We start from the raw sequence: 11,086 nt of genomic DNA on the forward strand, positions 1-11,086 counted from the left end.
GCTGAGAATGCTCTGGATGGTTCACAAAGTAAGGCGTAGCCGTTGCACTCTATCACACTATCAGGCCAGAAGAAGTTTCTTACACCTTCAATGCTGCAGAGTCCATGCAGCTGGAGCACACGCAGTAGGACGCGTCCAGATAGACGGCGTTCTTCAAGTACCCCCCTCCTCCAAGCAGCCTTGAAACTGAGCACAACACACTGCGGCTCGGGAGCTTCCTTCTCAGATAGACGTGCCGTCACGTTATTCACTCTCGCAGCTCCGTTGCCCACTTGCAGCAGCTGCTACCAAAGCAAAATGCTCCAGAAGTAAAAAGCACTGCTGAGCAAACCTTTTCCTTTGCCTCACGTAAAGCACTGTAAACTGTCCGCTGCACTCTTTATTTCCATTCTCCGCTGCATCTACCACTGTCATCTCTGCATCTCGAAGCATAAAGCTCGGCACAATTCTTCCCAGGGAAAGCTGGAAGAGAAATAGGTAGCAGCACAAGTAGCTGCAAGTGGAACTTTTGTTTTCAACTGCTAACGTGAATCCGCAAAGAAGCGAGCGGCAGCCACGCTTCTTCTTGCAGCCTGTGCGATGCGCACACCAGCTCGGTGCTCTGCGCCCTCATTCGTATGCTCTTCGTACCATGTCGAGCTTTTCATTCAGCCGGAGTCGAAGCGTCGTCTACTTCTCGCCCGGAGAGCACGGTGCCGGAAGAGAAATGCCCCAGCCGACTGCCCTTCCGAAACACACCAGGGCTATGCACTTTTCTCGCAGCGACATACAGCAGCACTTTCGGTCTTTTCTTGTCGTCCAAATGTAAAGGGAAAGATTCTCAGCAATGTCGGGCACAGAGAACAGTTTTAGGTCAACAAGCACGCCCAGAGCTTGCCCGCGACTCGTGGAAACTTGTGTTTGCACACATTCCAGTGGCAGCCCTCTTTCCTTTACAGCCTGCAGAGCGCCGTCAGATCGCGGTGCTCTCTGCACCTGCCTTCTCCCTTTCAAGTACCACTGCGCAGAATATAGCCTTGCAGGAAGCAATGACGCGGATAGTCGTCTCGCAGAGAAGAACGTGCAAAGACGAAAAGATGTTCTTCTTTGCTCCTCCTCGTCGCCCAGATTGTGGTGCTGTACTGAAAGCCATGGCCAGCGAAAGGCTAATCCAGCAAGTGTTTCTCACCTGATGCATTTCGCTGAGGGAGAGCTGAGGAAAATCCTTGCACAGCACACTGCGGATGCGTGCAGTACACATGCTGAAGAGCGGCAAAACTCAAAGCCATCGCTGGGCTTCAGTTCTGTCCAGACCGCAGAAGGCGAACGAAGCAGCTGGGCACCGCGTTAACGTACTCAGTGGACCGAATTTCAAATGTCCAGCCAAAAGCTGCTTCATAAGCAGATTCAGCTGAGAATGCTCTGGCTGCTTCACAAAGTAAGGCGCAGCCGTTTCCATTCATCACACTACCTGGCCAGAAGCAGTATCCTACACCTTCAATGCTGCAGAGTCCATGCAGCTGGAGCACACGCAGTAGGACGCGTCCAGATAGACGGCGTTCTTCAAGTACCCCCCTCCTCCAAGCAGCCTTGAAACTGAGCACAACACACTGCGGCTCGGGAGCTTCCTTCTCAGATAGACGTGCCGTCACGTTATTCACTCTCGCAGCTCCGTTGCCCACTAGCAGCAGGTGCTACCAAAGCAAAATGCTCCAGAAGTAAAAAGCACTGCTGAGCAAACCTTTTCCTTTGCCTCACGTAAAGCACTGTAAACTGTCCGCTGCACTCTTTATTTCCATTCTCCGCTGCATCTACCACTGTCATCTCTGCATCTCGAAGCATAAAGCTCGGCACAATTCTTCCCAGGGAAAGCTGGAAGAGAAATAGGTAGCAGCACAAGTAGCTGCAAGTGGAACTTTTGTTTTCAACTGCTAACGTGAATCCGCAAAGAAGCGAGCGGCAGCCACGCTTCTTCTTGCAGCCTGTGCGATGCGCACACCAGCTCGGTGCTCTGCGCCCTCATTCGTATGCTCTTCGTACCATGTCGCGCTTTTCATTCAGCCGGAGTCGAAGCGTCGTCTACTTCTCGCCCGGAGAGCACGGTGCCGGAAGAGAAATGCCCCAGCCGACTGCCCTTCCGAAACACACCAGGGCTATGCACTTTTCTCGCAGCGACATACAGCAGCACTTTCGGTCTTTTCTTGTCGTCCAAATGTAAAGGGAAAGATTCTCAGCAATGTCGGGCACAGAGAACAGTTTTAGGTCAACAAGCACGCCCAGAGCTTGCCCGCGACTCGTGGAAACTTGTGTTTGCACACATTCCAGTGGCAGCCCTCTTTCCTTTACAGCCTGCAGAGCGCCGTCAGATCGCGGTGCTCTCTGCACCTGCCTTCTCCCTTTCAAGTACCACTGCGCAGAATATAGCCTTGCAGGAAGCAATGACGCGGATAGTCGTCTCGCAGAGAAGAACGTGCAAAGACGAAAAGATGTTCTTCTTTGCTCCTCCTCGTCGCCCAGATTGTGGTGCTGTACTGAAAGCCATGGCCAGCGAAAGGCTAATCCAGCAAGTGTTTCTCACCTGATGCATTTCGCTGAGGGAGAGCTGAGGAAAATCCTTGCACAGCACACTGCGGATGCGTGCAGTACACATGCTGAAGAGCGGCAAAACTCAAAGCCATCGCTGGGCTTCAGTTCTGTCCAGACCGCAGAAGGCGAAGAACGAAGCAGCTGGGCACCGCGTTAACGTACTCAGTGGACCGAATTTCAAATGTCCAGCCAAAAGCTGCTTCATAAGCAGATTCAGCTGAGAATGCTCTGGCTGCTTCACAAAGTAAGGCGCAGCCGTTTCCATTCATCACACTACCTGGCCAGAAGCAGTATCCTACACCTTCAATGCTGCAGCGTCCATGCAGCTGGAGCACACGCAGTAGGACGCGTCGAGATAGAAGGCGGTCTTCAAGTACCCCCTTCTCCAAGCAGCCTTGAAACTGAGCACAACACACTGCGGCTCGGGAGCTTCCTTCTCAGATAGACGTGCCGTCACGTTATTCACTCTCGCAGCACAATTCTTCCCAGGGAAAGCTGGAAGAGAAATAGGTAGCAGCACAAGTAGCTGCAAGTGGAACTTTTGTTTTCAACTGCTAACGTGAATCCGCAAAGAAGCGAGCGGCAGCCACGCTTCTTCTTGCAGCCTGTGCGATGCGCACACCAGCTCGGTGCTCTGCGCCCTCATTCGTATGCTCTTCGTACCATGTCGCGCTTTTCATTCAGCCGGAGTCGAAGCGTCGTCTACTTCTCGCCTGAGAGCACGGTGCCGGCAGAGAAACGCTCCGGGCTTCTGCCTCTGCCGAAACACGCCTGGGCTATCCCTCTCAGCGTTAAGTAGCACAAAATGCTGTCTGCGTTGTGGTCTTAATCTTAAGGGAAAGATTCTCGGCTTCGGCTAGCACAGAGAACTTTGCTGGGACAATACATGTGTTTTATTATCCTTTCTCGCAAGAAGACTATGGTGCTTCTTTGGAACTGTTGGCCAGTGTAAGGCTAATCCAGCAAGTGCTTCTCTCCTGACACATTTCTCTGAGCGAGAGCTTCGGCGGACAGTTGGGCTCTGCGAAGCAGAAAGTCTGTGCTTGCACGTAGCGCTGAGGAGAATCTGTGCACAGCGCGCTCTGGATGCGTGCAGTACACACACTAAAGAGAGCCAAAGCTCAATGTCTCAGTTCTGTCCAGCGCCGGAAATTGAGAAGAACGCAGCCCCAGAGCTCTGGGCTGGAGTGTGCGATGGTTATGAGCTGTGCCGCTCTTCTGCGTGTCTACTGCACGCATCCATAGTGTACAGTGCAAGGATTTTCCTCAGCTCTCGCTCAGCGAAATGCATTAGAAGGGAAGCACATGCTAGATTAGCCATTCGTTAGCCCACGCTTTCAGTAGAGCACCACAATCTGGGCGACGAGGAAAAGCAAAGAAGAACATCTTTTCGTCTTTGCACGATCTTCTCTGCGAGACATCTCTCCACGTCTTTGCTTCCTGCAAGGCTGTAAGGTGCGCGGTGGTACTTGGAAGGGAGAAGGCAGGTGCAGAGAGCACCGCGATCTGACGGCGCTCTGCAGGCTGTAAAGGAAAGAAAGCTACCACTTGAATATGGTGCAAATACCAATTTCCACGCGTCGCGGGTAAGCTCCGGGTAAGCTTGGTGACCTAAAACTGGGCGCTGAGTGAGACGTAACCGAGAATCTTTCCCTTTGCATTCCGGCTCCAACGCAAACAGAATGTGATGCTACTTAGCGCTGCGAAGGAAAGTGCATAGCCCTGGTGTGTTTGGGAAGAATCAGCAGCCTGGAGCGTTTTTCTGGAGCCTTTCTCCGCTGGCACCGTGCTCTCTGGGCGAGAAGTAGACGACGCTTCGACTCCGGCAGAATGAAAGCGCGACATGGTACGAAGAGCATTAAAGAATGAGGGCAGAGCACCGAGCTGGTGTGTGCATCGCACAGGCTGCAAGAGGAAGCCTGGCTGTCACTCGCTTGTTTCCGGATTCACGTTAGCGTTTTAAAACAGAAAGTTCCACTTGCAGCTACTTGTGCTGCTGCCTATTTCTCTTCCAGCGTTCCCTGGGAGGAATTGTGCCGAGCTTTATGCTTCGAGATGCAGAGATAACAGTGGTAGATGCGGCGGAGAATGGAAATACAGAGCACAGCGGACAGTTTATGGTGCTTTACGTGAGGCAAGGGAAAGTGCAGCCCGGCAGTGCTTTTTACTTCTGGAGCATTTTGCTTTGGTAGCAGCTGCTGCAAGTGGGCAACGGAGCTGCGAGAGTGAATAACGTGACGGCACGTCTATCTGAGAAGGAAGCTCCCGAGCCGCAGTGTGTTGTGCTCAGTTTCAAGGCTGCTTGGAGGAGGGGGGTACTTGAAGAACGCCGTCTATCTGGACGCGTCCTACTGCGTGTGCTCCAGCTGCATGGACGCTGCAGCATTGAAGGTGTAGGATACTGCTTCTGGCCAGGTAGTGTGATGAATGGAAACGGCTGCGCCTTACTTTGTGAAGCAGCCAGAGCATTCTCAGCTGAATCTGCTTATGAAGCAGCTTTTGGCTGGACATTTGAAATTCGGTCCACTGAGTACGTTAACGCGGTGCCCAGTTGCTTCGTTCTTTGCCTTCTGCGGTCTGGACAAAACTGAAGCCCAGCGATGGCTTTGCGTTTTGGCGCTCTTCAGCGCGAACACTGCACGCATCCACAGTGTGCTGTGCACGGATTTTCCTCAGCTCGACGTACAATCATTTTCTTGCTGTTTCCAGAGTCTAAACTCTTCGTGAAACTCTCGCTCAGCGAGATGCGTCAGGAATGAGGCACTTGCTGGATGAGCTTTTCGCTAGCCAAGACTTTCAATACAGCACCACAATTCAGGCAAGAAGCAGGAGAAAGGAAGATCATCCTTTCGTCCTTCCACGTTCTTCTCTGCGAGATGACTACCCGTGTCTTTGCTTCCTGCAAGGCTGTAAGAGGCGCGGTAGTACTTAGAACTGAGAAGGCAGGTGCAGAGAGCACGGCGGTCTGACGGTGCTCTGCAGGCTGTAAAGGAAAGACGGCAGCCACTTGAATGTGGTGCAAACACAAGTTTCCACGCGTCGAGGGCAAGCTCTGGGCGTGCTGGTTGACCTAAAACTGTTCTCTGGGCGGGACATAGCAGAGAATCTTTCCCTTTACATTTGGACGACAAGAAAGACCGAAAGTGCTGCTGTATGTCGCTGCGAGGGAAAGTGCATAGACCAGGCGTGTGTCGGCAGAAGCAGTCGGCTGGGGCATTTCGCTGCCGGCACCGTGCTCTCTGGGCGAGAAGTAGACGACGCTTCGACTCCGGCTGAATGAAAGAGCGACATGGGTACTAAAGAGGCCGAACGAAGGCGCAGAGCACCGGACTCGTGTCCGCAGCGTACAAACTGAGAAAGGAGCGTGGCTAGCACTCGCCTGCCTGCCCAATTCACGTTAGCATTGAGAAGGAGGAAGTTCAACGACAACTACTTCCTTGTGCTACTACTTATCCTTCTTCCAACCATCCTTGGAAACTTTGGCGCTTAACTTTAGGCTTCGAGATGCAGCAAACACAGTGGTCGCTTCCAAGGAGAGGGGAAGTAGAGAGTGCAGCGGGGAGTTTAGGTGGCTTTACGTAAGGCAAGGGGAAGGTGCAGCCCAGCATTGGCTTTTTCTTCTAGTTCTTTTCTTCAGGAGAGCAGCTAGCAAGCAGGCTGCGAGAGGCAACAATGGGATGGCTCGTCTGTCGGAGAAGCCGCAGTCTACAGTGCTGCAGACTGCTGTGCACAGTTTTAATGCTGCTGTAAGTACACGGTACTTTTGGAACGTCTTCTCTCCTGACTCTCCCATCTCTGGGAGCTCTAGCTGCTTGAACCTGGCCACACTGAAGGTGTGTGGACGTGGTTGCGCTGCGAGTATCAAGTCTTCCAGAGAAGAGGGATAGTCAAGAAATGCTTTCTCACCTGGCCTATCTCTCAGTCCGAACTGTGGCTGCAAACGCTGCGCTGCAAGGGTGGACTTACCCACTTGGAGAGAATGTGATGATGCTCTAGATATAGTTGCGAAGGAAAGTGCTGCTCACTGGAATGTTTCGCCTAGTTCACAGACTTTAAAAGGACTAGGAAGGCCAACGCCTTGTTTTAGCACTTGTTCTCTGCGTGCAGCTGCTGGATGTTTGGAAGGGCTTTGGGATCCGCCAGAGGTGGAGGGTACGATGCTACAGAGAGCTTGAAGGAAAGCGCCTATCTCCAGGGCCTTTGATGCAGTTCAGCGGGTGCGAGTGGCATGTTGAGCATGTTCATGATGGCACAGAAAAGGTTCTGAAAGAAAGAGGCCGTGCTGAAACTGCCTTTACTTTTGCCGCTTAGAAACTGCTCAGCCAACAATGAAAAGATTCGTCTTGCTTCCCCGCTACGCGCAGGGTTACATCCTTTTATGTCTCCAAGAGGCAGGATGCACAGCGGAGCTCTTCCACCAACTGCTTCCACACGACTGGGGCCGCGCCAGCCAAGCGCTTTTTGCCGGGCACTGTCAGCGCTCATGGAAACAACCACACGACGGCGCTGCAGACTTGCAAAAGAAGGCCAAGCACCTGGCCCAGCTCGAAACCACCCCAAGGGCAGACAGAGGCAACTTGCAAACGGCCCTGCACTCAAATCAACGGTGTCAGGACAAAAAGGTTGCCCTCATCTTCCCCTTCCAAGAGCACACTCTTCTTTACACCACACCTCTTTGGCCCATACAAATCTTTTCCCTCTCGCAGATTCCGCCCACCAACTTGAAACCATCTGGCAAAAACAGGGCTCAAAACAGTGCCAGCTGAGGAAGATCTTGCTGCCTACAACTTCACCTGCACCCCTCAAACTAGCAGCACACACGCTGTTCTCAGCACTCTCCTTCTCAGCTCTAGGTACCATCCTAAGCCTTCCCTCTCCCAGAGTCAGGATCCAAAGGCAACGGCACCAGGGACTGCTCACACACTGAAGGCACCAGGACAAATAGCTTAAGAGCTTGGCCTTTGCATTCCCACTGACAGCTCAACAGCTCGAACCCAGAGAGAGCTCTGCCTGTTGGGAAAAGCCTTTAAAATCCCTAGGAGTACCTGATGTGCACATCCAAACCTGCCTTCCTTGCCAAAGAGAGCAACTACAAGCCCATCTCCAAAGAAACGGCATCCCCTCCTCCAAAATACAACACATCCAGCGACTGATCCGCCTCCAGTATTGAATATGTCCAACAATTGCCCCTACACGCACAGGGGCCAGAAGAGAAATGTCTTGCTGGACTATTCCTCCCCACAGTACCTTAACATCTGCTCCAGCAACACTGGCACTATGTCCTTGCCTTCCCAAGGAAAGGCACTCCGAGTCTCTTGGCCTTGCCTTGTCTAGTTCTTCTTAAGGTACCCTTGCTCTGCTTCCTTTGCCTACGTCTGCCTTGCCTCGCACTGCCTACAACTTGCTGGCTTTGCTTTGCCCGGCCTACCACTCTTTCCCTTGCCTTCCATGCAGGCAAGGCGCTGCAAACCGAGTGCAGGCAATTGTGGGCAAGTCAAGGGAGAGGTAGGCAAGGCCAGAGCAGTGAGGGGAAAGCAAATGGACTGGTAGACAAGAGAAGGTCCAGAAGTTAGAGGCGAGGCTGGCTGTAGGAAGGAAGGGCCACTGATGGGAAGGCCAGGCAGAAACAGGAAGGGCTCAGCAAGCCAAGGCCCTGGAGGAAAACAGTAGGCAGGTCATATGCTGGGCATGGCCGTGCAAAGGAATGCAAGGCTCCAGAGGGCTAGCAGGGCAAGGCAAGGCAAGTGTTGTGTTGCCAAGGCAAGGCCAGGCAAGGCAGGTGAGAAGTACATTCAAGGACTGCTGGTACACAAAAGTGGCCAGGACCAAGTGCTCTGTGTGGCCTTGATCCCGCGTGGGTCATCTCTCCTCTGTACCTAAAAGACTTGAGCTACCTGCTTTCCCTTGTATGCAAAAGAACTCTCTTTCTGGTCCCCGAGCTCAAGGGCAAAATGTGAATTGCCCCTCCAAGGTTCAAGACATGCAAGGATTGCTCCCAGACAAAGGCTGCCCACAGAGATGAGTGTGGCAACGTGCGTCCTCCCCTGGTCTTCCTCTCATGGGATCCTGAAACACCGGAGATGCTTGAGAGCTTTGAGATTCCTCGGAGGAGCAGAAAGGGCAGGGCAAGGCCCAGAAATGTCATTGAAAAGGGGTGTTGAATTCCAGGTGGGGGAGGGGTGAGCAAGGTCATGCAAGGCAAGGGAGGGGTTCAAGGGCAAGGCAAGGCAAGTGGTGGCTTTGCGAGGCGAGGCAAGGCAATGAGGGTCCTAGAAGGAAAAGGAAAGGTGAGGCCAGACCTAGACGAATGTGAAAGGAAGTCAGGTGGGGGATGGGTGAGCAAGTCAGTGCAAGGCAGGGGAGAAAAGGCAGGTTGAGGGAAGGCTACAGAGGGGGCAGCAAGGAAATGCAAGGCATGGGGAAGCATGCGAGGAGTGGGTGCTGCCAGCCGGTGGGGATGGCAGGGGCGGGGCCACTGCAAGTAGCATGGTGGGGATGTGGAGGGGGTGTTAGTGTGCGGGAGGTGTGTGTGTGTGTGTGTGTGCAGTGGAGTGCAGGGTAAGTGCAGGTGTGTGTGTGCGTATACGGGGGTTTTGTGCCAGGTGCTGTGCCGGGGAGAGCCGTTCCACCGCAAGGAAGGTGTGGGAGTGAAAGGAGTAAGATAGATGTGTCTTTACAAAGAGACCGTGTGAATCTCTCCTTAGACAAGGCTAGGAATTTACAGGGGGGGAAGTAACAGAAGAAAGTATTCGTTCTAGAAACTGTTACTAATCAACAGAGACTGTTGCTCAGCCAAGGCCCTGCTAAATTCCTGAACCTAGAGCAAGGCAGCAAAGACTTCCCAGCATTAGGAATAGTTTGGTTTTCTTCCTTTTCCATTCCAAAAGGGGACTGCATATTAGAGGGGGGCGTAGAGTAGGCAGTTCCGGAAGTCTGTAATTCCCGAGTACCTCAGAGGGTGCTGTTGCCAGGAACTTAACATCAGAAGGGGGCTGCATCCCGCAATCATTTGAGAGACTCCATGGCAAAAGCCCCATGGCCTCTCCCTGGAGTTGAAGAATGTTACAGGACTCCTCTGTCTCCTTTTTGGTGGATGAAGAAACTCAGAAAGCCACACTTCTGCCAGAACTCTCCAAGATGCCCCCTTTGCTCCCCGTGACTCCATCACTGCCCAGGAAGCTGTCTTTTCTACCACAGCAGTTTGACATACAGTTAAAAGTCGTGTGGCAGAGAAAAAAGGCAAGAATTGGTTTCCAAGGGATGGCAAACAAGAGATACCAGAACCTTTGGCCCTACCAATATAAAAGCAACTCCATTAAGAGAGTTCTTGCACTTCCTGAGGATTGGCAGAAGCCTATCTCATGATGTATGTTGCTGGGGGTCTTTTTAGACTGGCAAAAGGAGCTGTTGAAGGTTGCTTGATCTGTGCTAAAGCCAACAGCCAAGTTACAAAGTAACTTGCTAGAGGAGGGAGGCCTTGGGCTGCATGGCCCTTCCAAAGATGCCAGGTGGATTTTCCGGAGATGCCCCAAGTGGCAAGGCTTAATATCTTCTGGTAATCGTATGTCAGCTAGCAAGGTGGCCAGAAGTATTTCCAACTACTTCAGTAATGACAGGATCTGTTCTTAAGGCATTTTTGGAACAAATCATTCCAAGATACAGCATTGTAGAAGCAATAGATTCAGATAGGGGAACTCATTTTGCAGGAAAGATCCTTCAAGGGGTTTTGGCTTCTTTAGGAACACAATGGAACCTCCATAGGCCCTGGCACCCCCAGAGCTCGGCTCGGGTAGAAAACAATGAAGAGAGAAATAAACACCTTTTGAAGCTGGTAATAGAAACCAAGATGCCATGGGTAGGGCTTTGGACATTGGCTTTGGTGAGAATGAGGGCCCAACCCAGAAGAGAGATTCAGTTATCTCCCTTTCAATCGTTGTTTGCAATTGCCCTCCTGGTAAGTCTCCACCCAGTGGGGGGGGGGGGTAGAGGCAAGTGATGCATTTTTAAAACCATCTGTGGCCAGGATCCTGCTTCTTGTGAAACCCCTTCAACAGGAAACTCAGCTGGCGCAAGCCCGGCCTTTGGACTTTGCTGCTTTTAACATCCAACCAGGAGATTGAGTCCTAATTAAGGAGTAGAAAGAAGCGCCAGTGCTGGTGAAATGGCGTGGCCCATTCCAAGTGTCACTGACGACAGAAAACAGCCGTCAAGTAAGCTGAACACAGGTGAACCCGTCACTCTCGGGTCAAGGTCTCTGAAGCCTCGGAGATTTGCACATCTCAGCTGGAGGAGAAGGCCGGGAGGCCGTGACTGACACTCTGCAGGAGTGGGCCGGAGCAGTAGGCAGTGCTTCGACATCGGAAGAAGCCCCGCAGTCCTACCTTCAGACCGTCTGCTGAAATAGACTGTAAAGGCATCCCTCCTCTAGAATCTCCACTCACTTGGGGGCTAATACTTGTGGCCATTTTGTTACGTTAAGTGGTTTCTGTGTCTTCAATTGCCACAGGTGCTGCAGAAGACA

The sequence above is a fragment of the Aphelocoma coerulescens genome, unplaced genomic scaffold (assembly GCF_041296385.1).
Source record: "Aphelocoma coerulescens isolate FSJ_1873_10779 unplaced genomic scaffold, UR_Acoe_1.0 HiC_scaffold_55, whole genome shotgun sequence".
NCBI classification, from domain to species: domain Eukaryota; kingdom Metazoa; phylum Chordata; class Aves; order Passeriformes; family Corvidae; genus Aphelocoma; species Aphelocoma coerulescens.